The sequence below is a fragment of the Lacerta agilis genome, chromosome 1 (assembly GCF_009819535.1).
Source record: "Lacerta agilis isolate rLacAgi1 chromosome 1, rLacAgi1.pri, whole genome shotgun sequence".
Classification (NCBI taxonomy): domain Eukaryota; kingdom Metazoa; phylum Chordata; class Lepidosauria; order Squamata; family Lacertidae; genus Lacerta; species Lacerta agilis.
The window spans coordinates 11,397,327-11,407,808 of record NC_046312.1 but is presented as its reverse complement, the minus strand read 5'-3'; the positions used below and the strand labels follow the sequence as shown (position 1 = coordinate 11,407,808).

The 10,482-nt window shown below is 43.9% G+C and overlaps 1 long non-coding RNA gene and 1 other non-coding gene across 2 annotated transcripts; both read right to left on the bottom strand.

The window, feature by feature from the left end:
* Positions 1–4,835: 4,835 nt before the first annotated feature.
* LOC117060576 lies at positions 4,836–9,999 on the bottom strand. The gene is made up of 3 exons (XR_004428006.1): positions 9,672–9,999; positions 7,467–7,566; positions 4,836–4,951 (listed from the first exon to the last, which is right to left on the bottom strand). It is a non-coding gene; the product is annotated as an uncharacterized LOC117060576 (long non-coding RNA).
* On the bottom strand, positions 6,217–6,323 carry LOC117061720. The gene has a single exon (XR_004428130.1). It is a non-coding gene; the product is annotated as a U6 spliceosomal RNA (small nuclear RNA).
* Positions 10,000–10,482: the final 483 nt, after the last annotated feature.

Below are 10,482 nucleotides of genomic sequence, written 5' to 3'. Positions count from 1 at the left end.
CACACTGAAATCAAGATTTATTTATTTATAAATAGAAAGGTGTTTATTATTGTTGTTGTTATTGTTGGGAGTAAGAATTAGAATTTAGATACCGCCCTATACCTGCAGGCTCAGGGTGGTTCACAAAATAAAAACAGAATATAAAACCACAAAATACATAATAAAAACAAAAACAACCCAATAACCCCCCACACGTGTACTTTAAAAGGGCATAGGGTGCCTATAAAATAACGGTTAATGCAAATATTATTTATTTGTGCATCTACCAAAAAACCAAAATGTGGAATTAAACATTACGCATTTGAAAGAACTATTAAAATCAAGCATTTTGTTACCTAAGAGTTCGCTCCCCTGAAGAATGTAAACCTATCTTGCAAATGTTAAACCCGGATGAAAACTTTTAAAGAAATTTCTGTGTATGAAAGTTAATATAGCACACTGAAGTCAAGATAGTCCTGGCTTGAATTTTACCCCAGGCCAATGGGAGACAACCACACACCATGGATTCTCCAAAATAATCCTGGGTATGAACTAGGCTATAGGTTGCTAAGGGTGCTGGGAATCACAGTTCTGTTCGTTCGTTTGTTTAAATACCACCTTTATCTTCCAAGGAGCTCAAGGTGATGCCACATGGTTGTTCTCCTCCTCCCCACCTCATCCTCACAACCATCCTGTGAGGTAGGCTAGGCCACAAGGCAGTGACTGGACCAAGGTCACCCAGTGAGCTGAGTCGGGGTTCGAACCCTGGTCTCCCAGGTCACAGTCGGGGCTTCTGCTTTTTTCTGGTGGGCGCCATTGCCATTCCAAGACAGCAAAGGAGAAGTTCCTGGTGAGCGCCGGAACCTCATTTTCTAGAAAAATAGCACTGGTCATTATCCCACACTAACCATTATGCCACACTGGCTCCCAGGCATCTCTGGGGAAAGTTGTGTGCTTTTAATGTATGGTGTGGAAGTGGCCTAAGGGAAGCCAGTTTGTGCGCTTCACATGTGTGCACATGCACACACTCTCTGACCCAGGAGCGGCACATCTCAAAACAGCAACCTGCCGCAAACCCTGATGCCACCCCACCTCTTTTACCTGCGTGGCGTGGCAGCACCGTCAAAGCACTGGAAACTAGTACAGCTGGACAGGTGGTGGGGTAGGAAGTTCTGGTGCTGCCTTTGGGGCTTCTGTGGGCCTGCCCAGCCTCAATATGAAGAGAGCAACACTGGCCTGCATTGCAGGAAAACTAGAGTGCTGTAAAAAGGTAAAGGTAAAGGGACCACTGACCATTAGGTCCACTTGTGACCGACTCTGGGGTTGTGGCGCTCATCTCACGTTACTGGCAGAGGGAGCCGGCGTACAGCTTCCAGGTCATGTGGCCAGCATGACTAAGCCGCTTCTGGCGAACCAGAGCAGCGCACGGGAACACCGTTTACCTTCCCGCTGGAGCGGTGCCTATTTATCTACTTGCACTTTGATGTGCTTTCGAACTGCTAGGTTGGCAGGAGCTGGGACAGAGCAAGGGGAGCTCACCCCATCGCGGGGATTCGAACCGCCAACCTTCTGATTAGCAAGCCCTGGGTTCTGTGGTTTAACTCACAGCGCCACCCGCGTGGTGTGGTGTGGTGTGCTGTGGTGACATATAAATGGCAGGAGCTACCATGGTTTGTCCTTCATAGCCATGTGCCCAAGGAGAGTCCAAAAATGCCAGCAGCATTTTTGTGCCACGTACCCCAAAGAGCAAAGGTGTATCATATAAATCCCAGTTTATTAACACCAGCTTGATTGCATTCCTATGCATTCCCTTGGAGTAACTCAACTGAATTCAGTTACAGGTGGGTAGCCGTGTTGGTCTGCCATAGTCAAAACAAAATCGAAAATTCTTTCTAGTAGCACCTTAGAGACCAACTGAGTTTGTTCCTGGTATGAGCTTTCGTGTGCATGCACACTTCTTCAGATACGAAACTGAATTCAGCTGAATTCAGTGGTGCTTATTTCTGACTGCAAGAATGCAACCACTGCTTAGCAGCCAACCAAAATGCAACCTTTATCTTTTCATTGGAAATGCAGTCTTGCAAAGAAGCATTACCGTTTATAAAGTTTAGGGACTCCCGTCAAAGGAAGGAAAGAAGGGTTGTGTCTTTTTTATTTATTTTCCAAGTTCTCTGACTTCCTCTATGCTAATTGCCACAAACTTGAAAGCCTCATTATCACCTCACTGGCCAAAACAAGGAGGGTCTATCAATTAGCCTAGAACTTTGGAACATGCTACTGCATCACTTCTGTCCTGAGAAAAGTTCCTGAGCTCCACTCCCTCAACTACCCCATTTACAGCCAGAGATGCATGAGATGGTCTGTGGTATGCACAATTTTGAGAAGGTCGAGGGAGACAAAGCATGACAGAGGCATATGGCAACTGAGAAAAGGTTAATCTTATGGTACAGGCATGCAGGGCTGGTGCCAGACTTAAGGGGACCCCCCCTCAAAAAAAGAATTCAGGAGCAACTTAGAAATGTTCATTTACCCAGGTACTTAATGGCTGAAAGATAATGTGCTTGGTAACCTTGAAATTGTTACCTATGATGGTATGTGGCTGTTTTAAAATAAATTCATCAATTAATTGTATTGGTTTACCACTTTGTTGTTTGCTACCCTTAGCTCCTTTGGGAGGGAAGATGGCAGAAAAATTTAATAAGGAAGGAAGGAAGGAAGAGTATATCTTATATCTACAATTTTTTACTAGACACTTTGTGGCAAAATGTGGCAAAATGTCAAACAATAGTTTCTTGCCACTAATTCATTTCCAAAATCCAGAGAACTACATTGCCATTTTCTCCCAAGTATCATTCTACTTTTTAAAGAATTTCATTTTTAAGTATTTTTAGACCTTCCATCACAATTGTAGAACAATCCTTTCAGGTATGAACTTATTTAGTGGCATTAGATCACATGGTTTAGTGGTGAGGGGGGACTTTTGTGAATACCTTCTTTACCATGAAACTGTAGTGAGACAGAGGAGTTTAAGGAGAGAAAGCAAATTAATTTTTCACTTTTATATATATTTTAAATAAATGCATACACAGTCCTGCACTGATGCATACAAGTTGCTTCTGATTTTAAAGAAACAACAATTTTCAAGTCCTTTCCTTTGCATCAGGGGTGAGCAGCCTGTGGCCCTCCAGCTGTTGTTGACTAACTCCCACCATTGGCCATGCTGTCTGAGGCTGGTCAGGAATGATGGGTATTGTAGTCCGCAGAACACAGAAAGCTTCCTTATGCAGAATCAGGCCGCTGGTCCACGTAGCTTAATACTGTCCACACTGATTGGCAGCTCCAGACAGGCTCTCCTAGACCTACCCGGATCTCCTGGGGACTGAACCTTGGTACCTTGGAAAGTAGATGCACAACCACTCAGCGGCACCCACCTAGAGGGCCACAGGTTCCCCATGCTCACTCTACAGTTTCAAGGCAAAAAAACTGGAAAGAATTAGGCAAATCCTCATGACAAATTCACGGCCGTTTCTGCCTTCCCACTCCACAGAGTACAGGGATGACAGCATAGGAGGAATAACAAGCAAAAGGCTAGGCAGGCGAAGTTCACTTAGCAGCAGGCAGCTGGCAGGCATGCTACTTAAGCAGAGCATGTTCCCCTCCCTGGAGGAGCAGGCATGCTTTATAGGGAAATGAGCGGCTGGCTGACATTTCCCCAGAAGCGGAGGTGGTGACATTTGCCGCAACACTGCTATCCCTTTCCTTTAGAAAGAGAGCGGACAGATGACATATCGTGCAACCAGCAAGGCACTCAGAATGCACACGGGTGTTGTCCCATTTTATCTGCTGCACAACAAACCTGCCAGGGAAGCAGTTAACCCGAAAGTATGACCAGCCCAAGGTCAGCCTTATGCCCGAGCAGTGATTTGAACCCTTTCGGCCACCCACTCCAAGCCCAGCATGCTGGCTCTCAAATATTTGCTTTGCCCCCAAACCATCACGTTATTTCATTTCTGGCTTTTCAGTTATTTAAATAAAATTGGCTGCATCTTAATATTACACCGCTGGCCTCAAACCAATGCCAGAATAGTCAAACATTCAGTCTCCCCAGTAGTGGGTGCTGCAGGGGCTACGGTTTATATAAAGTTTGAATAAAAAAAAAATAGGTATGTGCTCCAGTCCAGTAATTAAGGAGTACACAATATTATATTTTAAACACTAAGCAGGAACTTAAAAAAAAAAGTTTTGAGGCAGGCAGAGTTATAAGAAAATATAGGGGGGGGGGGGCGGGCAGCAACACATTTTCCTACAGTAACTTTAAATAGGTGAATTTGAATTGTTGCTGCTGCATATTTATATCCTGCCTTTTTCCCTAACAGGGAAAGCTTTGTACCAGTTTAAATCAGTGCCCATGCAATTCAAGAAATTTCTATAAGAAGTGGGATTTCTGTACTGTTACCCAACTCCATTCCCTTTCCTCCTTTTTTGTGCAATAGACAGGTAATTTACAGCAAAATTTCTACAAGGAGCCATATTACAGCTTTTTATTTTCTTCCATAGGTTGTTCAGTTTAGTGATTTATAAAGGCATTGTTCTTGCCAAAACTGACACAATGGAAATAATAAATTAATAAATATGTTAATAAGTAAAGCACAGAAATCTAAACAAGCATCCACTATCAAGTTCCTCTTTTTTATATATACTGTATATATAAAAACAACAAGTCAACTTTCTCACTTGATAAGTTGGGGAGGGGGAAATAACCGCTTGGACATGAAGTATTATTATTTCCAGTTAAGAAAGTAAACTGAAGTACAAGCCCCCCACCCAAAAGAGCCAGATTCTTTCTTTCTTTCTTTTTTTAAGACAGCTCCTGCACAGTTTCCAGGAATTGATGGTTTTCCTTACAACTGAAAGCCTTTCTCCAACAAAGCATCAAAGATGCCAGCTTCCTTTGTTGCAGCTCATTTTCAAGCTATGGAGAGAGAGAGAGAGAGAGAACATACTTCACATTTTGTATGCAGTGAAATCATGTCAATACATACCAGCACCTTTGAATTAAAAAACAGAATGACTAATAGCCCGAGTCTATGTACATCACCTCCTGGCAAATAGAAGGGGAAGAAATGGAGGCAGTGAGAGATTTGACTTTCTTGGGCTCCATGGTCACTGCAGATGGTGACAGCAGTCACGAAAATAAAGACGCCTGCTTCTTGGGAGGAAAGCAATGACAAACCTAGACAGCATCTTAAAAAGCAGAGACATCACCTTGCCGACAAAGGTCCGTATAGTTAAAGCTATGGTTTTCCCAGTAGTGAGGTGTGGAAGTGAGAGCTGGACCATAAAGAAGGCTGATCGCTGAAGAATTGATGCTTTTGAATTATGGTGCTGGAGGAGACTCTTGAGAGTCCCATGGACTGCAAAAAGATCTAACTTATCCATCCTTAAAGAAATCAGCTCTGAGTGCTCACTGGAAGGACAGATCCTGAAGTTGAGGCTCCAGTACTTTGGCCACCTCGTGAGAAGAGAAGACTCCCTGGAAAAGACCCTGATGCTGGGAAAGATGGAGGGTACAAGGAAAAGGGGACGACAGAAGACGAGATGGTTGGACAGTGTTCTCGAAGCGACTAGCATGAGTTTGGCCAAACTGCGGGAGGCAGTGAAGGATAGGGGTGCCTGGCGTGCTCTGGTCCATGGGGTCACGAAGAGTCGGACACGACTGAATGACTGAACAACAACATGTACATCAGCAGAGGGTTCAGTCCTGCTGGGTACTGCTTTGCCAGCATGTTCCCTGCAGACAATATGCTGGCTAACCAGACCCCTGCAGCCAGCAGGACTAAACCTTCTGTTCATCAGCTGGCAGGCAGGGGGCTCAATCCTGCTGGGCATTGTTTTACTATTCAGCATGCTTTACCAGCCTAACCCATCCTGCCAGTCAACTCTGACAGGTGGGTAGGACTGCTTGCTTATCAGTCACCTGGCATCATCATGCTGTCAGGATGCACTGACAGATGAAGAGTCCTGCCCATCTCTTAAAGTTGGTCCACTGGGGTGGTGAGGGAGAGATCAAGATCTGGCCCCAAAGGTTCCCGGCCTCTGGATTAGGACCTTAAATATGATACGTGAAGGAGCCCTAAAACGTCTTGGTGAAGTCTCCAAGTGACTGCAGAAAGTTCTTAAGTGCTCCCTCTCAATGCTGTTCACTCAGGTGCCTTTTTCCCCCTCTTTTTTTTAATTAAAAATATGGAACGCTTCACGAATTTGCGTGTCATCCTTGCGCAGGGGCCATGCTAATCTTCTCTGTATCGTTCCAATTTTAGTATATGTGCTGCCGAAGCAAGCACCACTCAGGTGCCTTTAACCACAGCCCCAAATCAAGAAGCAGCGAGCAAAACAGCGAGTGAACAGGAACAAGCTGTCATGCTGATAGGGGGATTTCTGCAGGTGACAGTGGCGGCTGTCGGAACTGGTATCTGCTGTTGTCACCCAGTATGGAGGCTCTATCAGGGTTCCTAAGGGATCTATGGGGTCAAGAAGGCTGTACAGGGAGCTCCTCATCCAGAGCTGGTCTTTGGACTCTTGCCTGCCCCCCCCCACCCCCCTTTCAACAAGCTACTTCTCTTAATATGGCAATGTTCACTAAAAAAAAAGGAGGCCAAATTCAGACAATAAAGGAAAATAAACCCATCTTAACCATCTTAACGTAAGTTCAGCATCTACCAAACCTTCAATCTTTTTGGAACCTGGGACCCAACCATCACTAATCCCAACGTGCAACATGGAATCATTTTTAGGTTTATTTGTTTTGAACTTCCTCCTTTGTGATTAGCCTCTCCCTGTTCCTCTCCTCCTCCCCCCCCCCCAAAAAAGCCCTACGTTTGCTAAAGAAAGGGATAGGATGGGCATTTTAGGCCACAGCGTCACACACTTTAAGAACCGTAAATAAGTAAATTAATAACTGGCGTTAGCTGTTGAAATCAAGAAGGCAACTAGGTAGGTAAAAAGGTAAAGTTCAGTCAAAGGCAACTATGGGGTGCAGCGCTCATCTCACTTTTCAGGCCAAGGGAACCAGCGTTTGTCCAAAGACAGCTTTCCGGATCATGTGGCCAGCATGAATAAATTGCTTCTGGCACAACGGGGCACTGTGACGGAAGCCAGAGCGCATGGAAATGCCATTTACCTTCCTGCCACAGCGGCACCTATTTTTCTACTTGCACTGGTGTGCTTTCGAACTGCTAGGTTGGCAGGAGCTGGGACAGAGCAACGGGAGCTGACCTCATTGGGAAGATTCGAACTGCCAACCTTCCGATCGGCAAACTCAAGAGGCTCAGTTTAGACCACAGCGCCACCCGCGTCCCTGGATGTAAGTAAACCTGTACATGGACCCAGTGTTACAAAATCAAATGTTAAAAAGGAATACCCGAACTGGTTGTGATAATAAATGAAAGGTGGGGGAACAGAAAAAAACTCATTTCCAAAGGTTATACCTCTTTAACAATGCTTCTGACGCTTAGCTGCTTCTCCCTCTTCAAGCAATTTCCTCCTCTTTTCTGCCTTTACCACTTGTTCCCTTCTGTCTCGATTTTCCTACATTCCAACACACAAAAATCTAAAATTCAATAGTTCAATGACCAAAAAAAAAAAAAAAAAGATCCACATGGATAATAAACCCACCTAGTTTGAAAACTGCATCCCACTTTTTAAACAAAACAACACATTCCTTGAATTAATTTACAAACCACCACAGTAAATCACTGTGCACTGGGGCAGAAACCATGCAAAAGTAGTATGAGATCAGGGCACTCAACGGCATGCAATTTGAATTAATTTGACTGGTGGTGGCTCAGGACATGCAAGGAGGGAAATACCGCTTCATGGAGCTACGAAGTACCAGTAATGCATGGGATTCACAGCCACAAAATGTGCAGGGATACGCCATATTTTCCCGTGTATAAGACGCCCCCTATTTTGGGGGACTCCAAATTAAGAAAACACCTCTCAGCACTACCCGTGTGTAAGACGAGCCCCAATTTTAAACCATTTTTTTTGGTAGAACACTGAAAAATACGGTAATTACAACATACAACCAGTTACTAAATTCAGCAACTCCCTGTTCATTTGTTATTAAAAAAGAGTCAAATCAGCTTGCTGCACGCTCCATGCATCTTAACCCATGCGTAGAGAAGTAGCATGTTATCTACTTTAGCTGCTCATACCAGACAAAGCAGAGTTCTGAGTAGATGCAAAGACTCTCTCAACAGGGTTTTTCTTTTTCTTTTTGTCCTCCTTCCAAACAAAATCCCCTCACACAACATTGCAACTTATTCTTGCCACTCCCCCATTCGAATTTCAGGAGTGGCTTGCTATCAGCAAGTATAGGGGAGAGGGCTTGTGCTGGTGCCTCTGTGCATGCACAAGCGTGTGAAAGTCAAACACACTGCTGTATGTGCACGTAATTCCTTTGTATCAAAATGCCCACAAGAAGCATGCAAGCTAGAGATTTGATGATTATATTCAGTTCTAGCAAAGACTAAGGAGCAGCTGGCGGTTCCTTCTACCAGAAATGGCTTGATTTTTTTAAGTACGCAGTTTTGTGAAGTCCAATAATTTTTTATTCCCTCAATGGTAGTTTCACGCATTTCTGACATTAATTGGTAGCTTTAATACATTCCCCTTATTTCTGATTTTCAGGCTGTGAGTGCCATTACTTATGTAGCCAAAACAGATTCACCCACAAACAAGAGGGAAGAACCAATAAGTTCAGGGGAACCCTGAGTTTTGCAGCAATCGAAAAATGATTGCAGGGCCAGGGAGATAAGAGGAGGATATCACAATATACAGCCCAATGAGAACAAAGTGTGAGCAGTGCCCCCCCCAAAAAAATGCTGGCTGCTGGGGTGGAGGAAATAAAAATTACCGTATTTTTCACTCCATAGGACACACTGGACCATAGGGCGCACCTCATTTTTAGAGGAGGAAACAAGGGAAAAAATATTTTTCTGGTTTTCCTCCTCTAAAAGCCCTGTTTCTTTGAGGATCGGCTAAAAGTTTTGCAGCTTTTTTTGCAAAGGGAAAAGCCCTGTTTTTTTGAGGATCAGCTAAATGTTTTGCAGCTTTTTTTTGCAACGGAGGAAAAGCAAAGCTCCTTTTGCAAAGGGGGAAAAGCAAAGAGGAAAAGCCCCATTTTTATGGGGTTCAACTCACATTTCTGAAAAATCTTAAGGAAAGGGAGCAGTTTCTACTGTTTCCAGACAGATAATCTAATCAGCCTGGGGATGTCCTGGGGAAACAAACAACCTCCCTCTGCAGCACATTCAACAAAGGAGGGCGGGGCTGAAAGGGAGCTCTTATCTCTCTCCCGATCTCTTGCTGATCATCTGCTGAGCGGGGACCTTTCAACACCCCCTTTTCTCTTTGTAAAATAAAAAGCACAATCTGCTTTTGGCCCCTGGGCAATTTAGCTCCAGGGACCACCATTCCGCTCCATAAGATGCACAGGTATTTCCCCTTACTTTTTAGGAGGAAAAAGGTGCGTCTTATGGGGGGGAAATATGGTAAAACTGGGTGGAGTGGGAATGGATATATTGGGAAAGGGCATGGCTGGCAGGAACCCTGAATGAGAATATTCCACATAGCAAAATTTTGTTGCAGGTCCCACTTGTCATTATCGAACCTTGTTTATTATTGCAAACCTTGAGAGCTTTGATGAAGAGATCCCTGAAGGCTTTCATAGTGTTAAAAAGATCGTCTAATGAGTGTGTGTTTCGATCTTCACAGAGATAATCAGCAAGCTCAGCTTTCTTTTCCACAAGGGCATTCATTTCCTCACACAGTTCCTTGGAAGCATTTATGCTATCCTACTTGCAAACAAAATTTGCGCATGTTAGAAAACATTGTTCAAAATAACATTGCACCTGGTGCGGTTTGTTTGACTGCTTTTTACAGTTTGTATTTTGTTGGTCTTAATGCTCTGCTTAACCATTACTTGCTAATATTATCATAAGCAGCCACAGAAAATAATAGTAATTGTAAGGTAAGGTATACATTTAAAAAAAAAAGCAGAATCAAGAAAAAAGTATGTGAAAATAGTCCAAAAGAGCTCTCTAGCAGCTCGTGAGCAACTTTCTGAAATAAATAGAATAAAGGCCTTTCTAGCCAATCATCTTTTAGTCTAGTAAATCATAGGATCATAGAACCACGGGTCATCTAATCCAACTCCCTGCATTGCAGGAATCTCAGTTTTTAAGCAGATGGCCGTCAAACCTCTGCTTAAAAACCTGCAAGGAAGGAGAGTCTTCCATCTCATGGGAGTCTGTTCCACTGCTTGAACAGCTCTTACTGTCAGAAAAATCTTCCTGATGCTTCGTCGGAATCTCCTTACTTGTAACTTGAAGCCACTGGTTCGAGTCCTACCCTTCAGACCAGGAGAAAACAAGCTTCTTTTCTCAGTTGTTGCCTGGGGGATCCAGACTTCTTCCTCAAGGAAGCACTTTTTTATTTTGG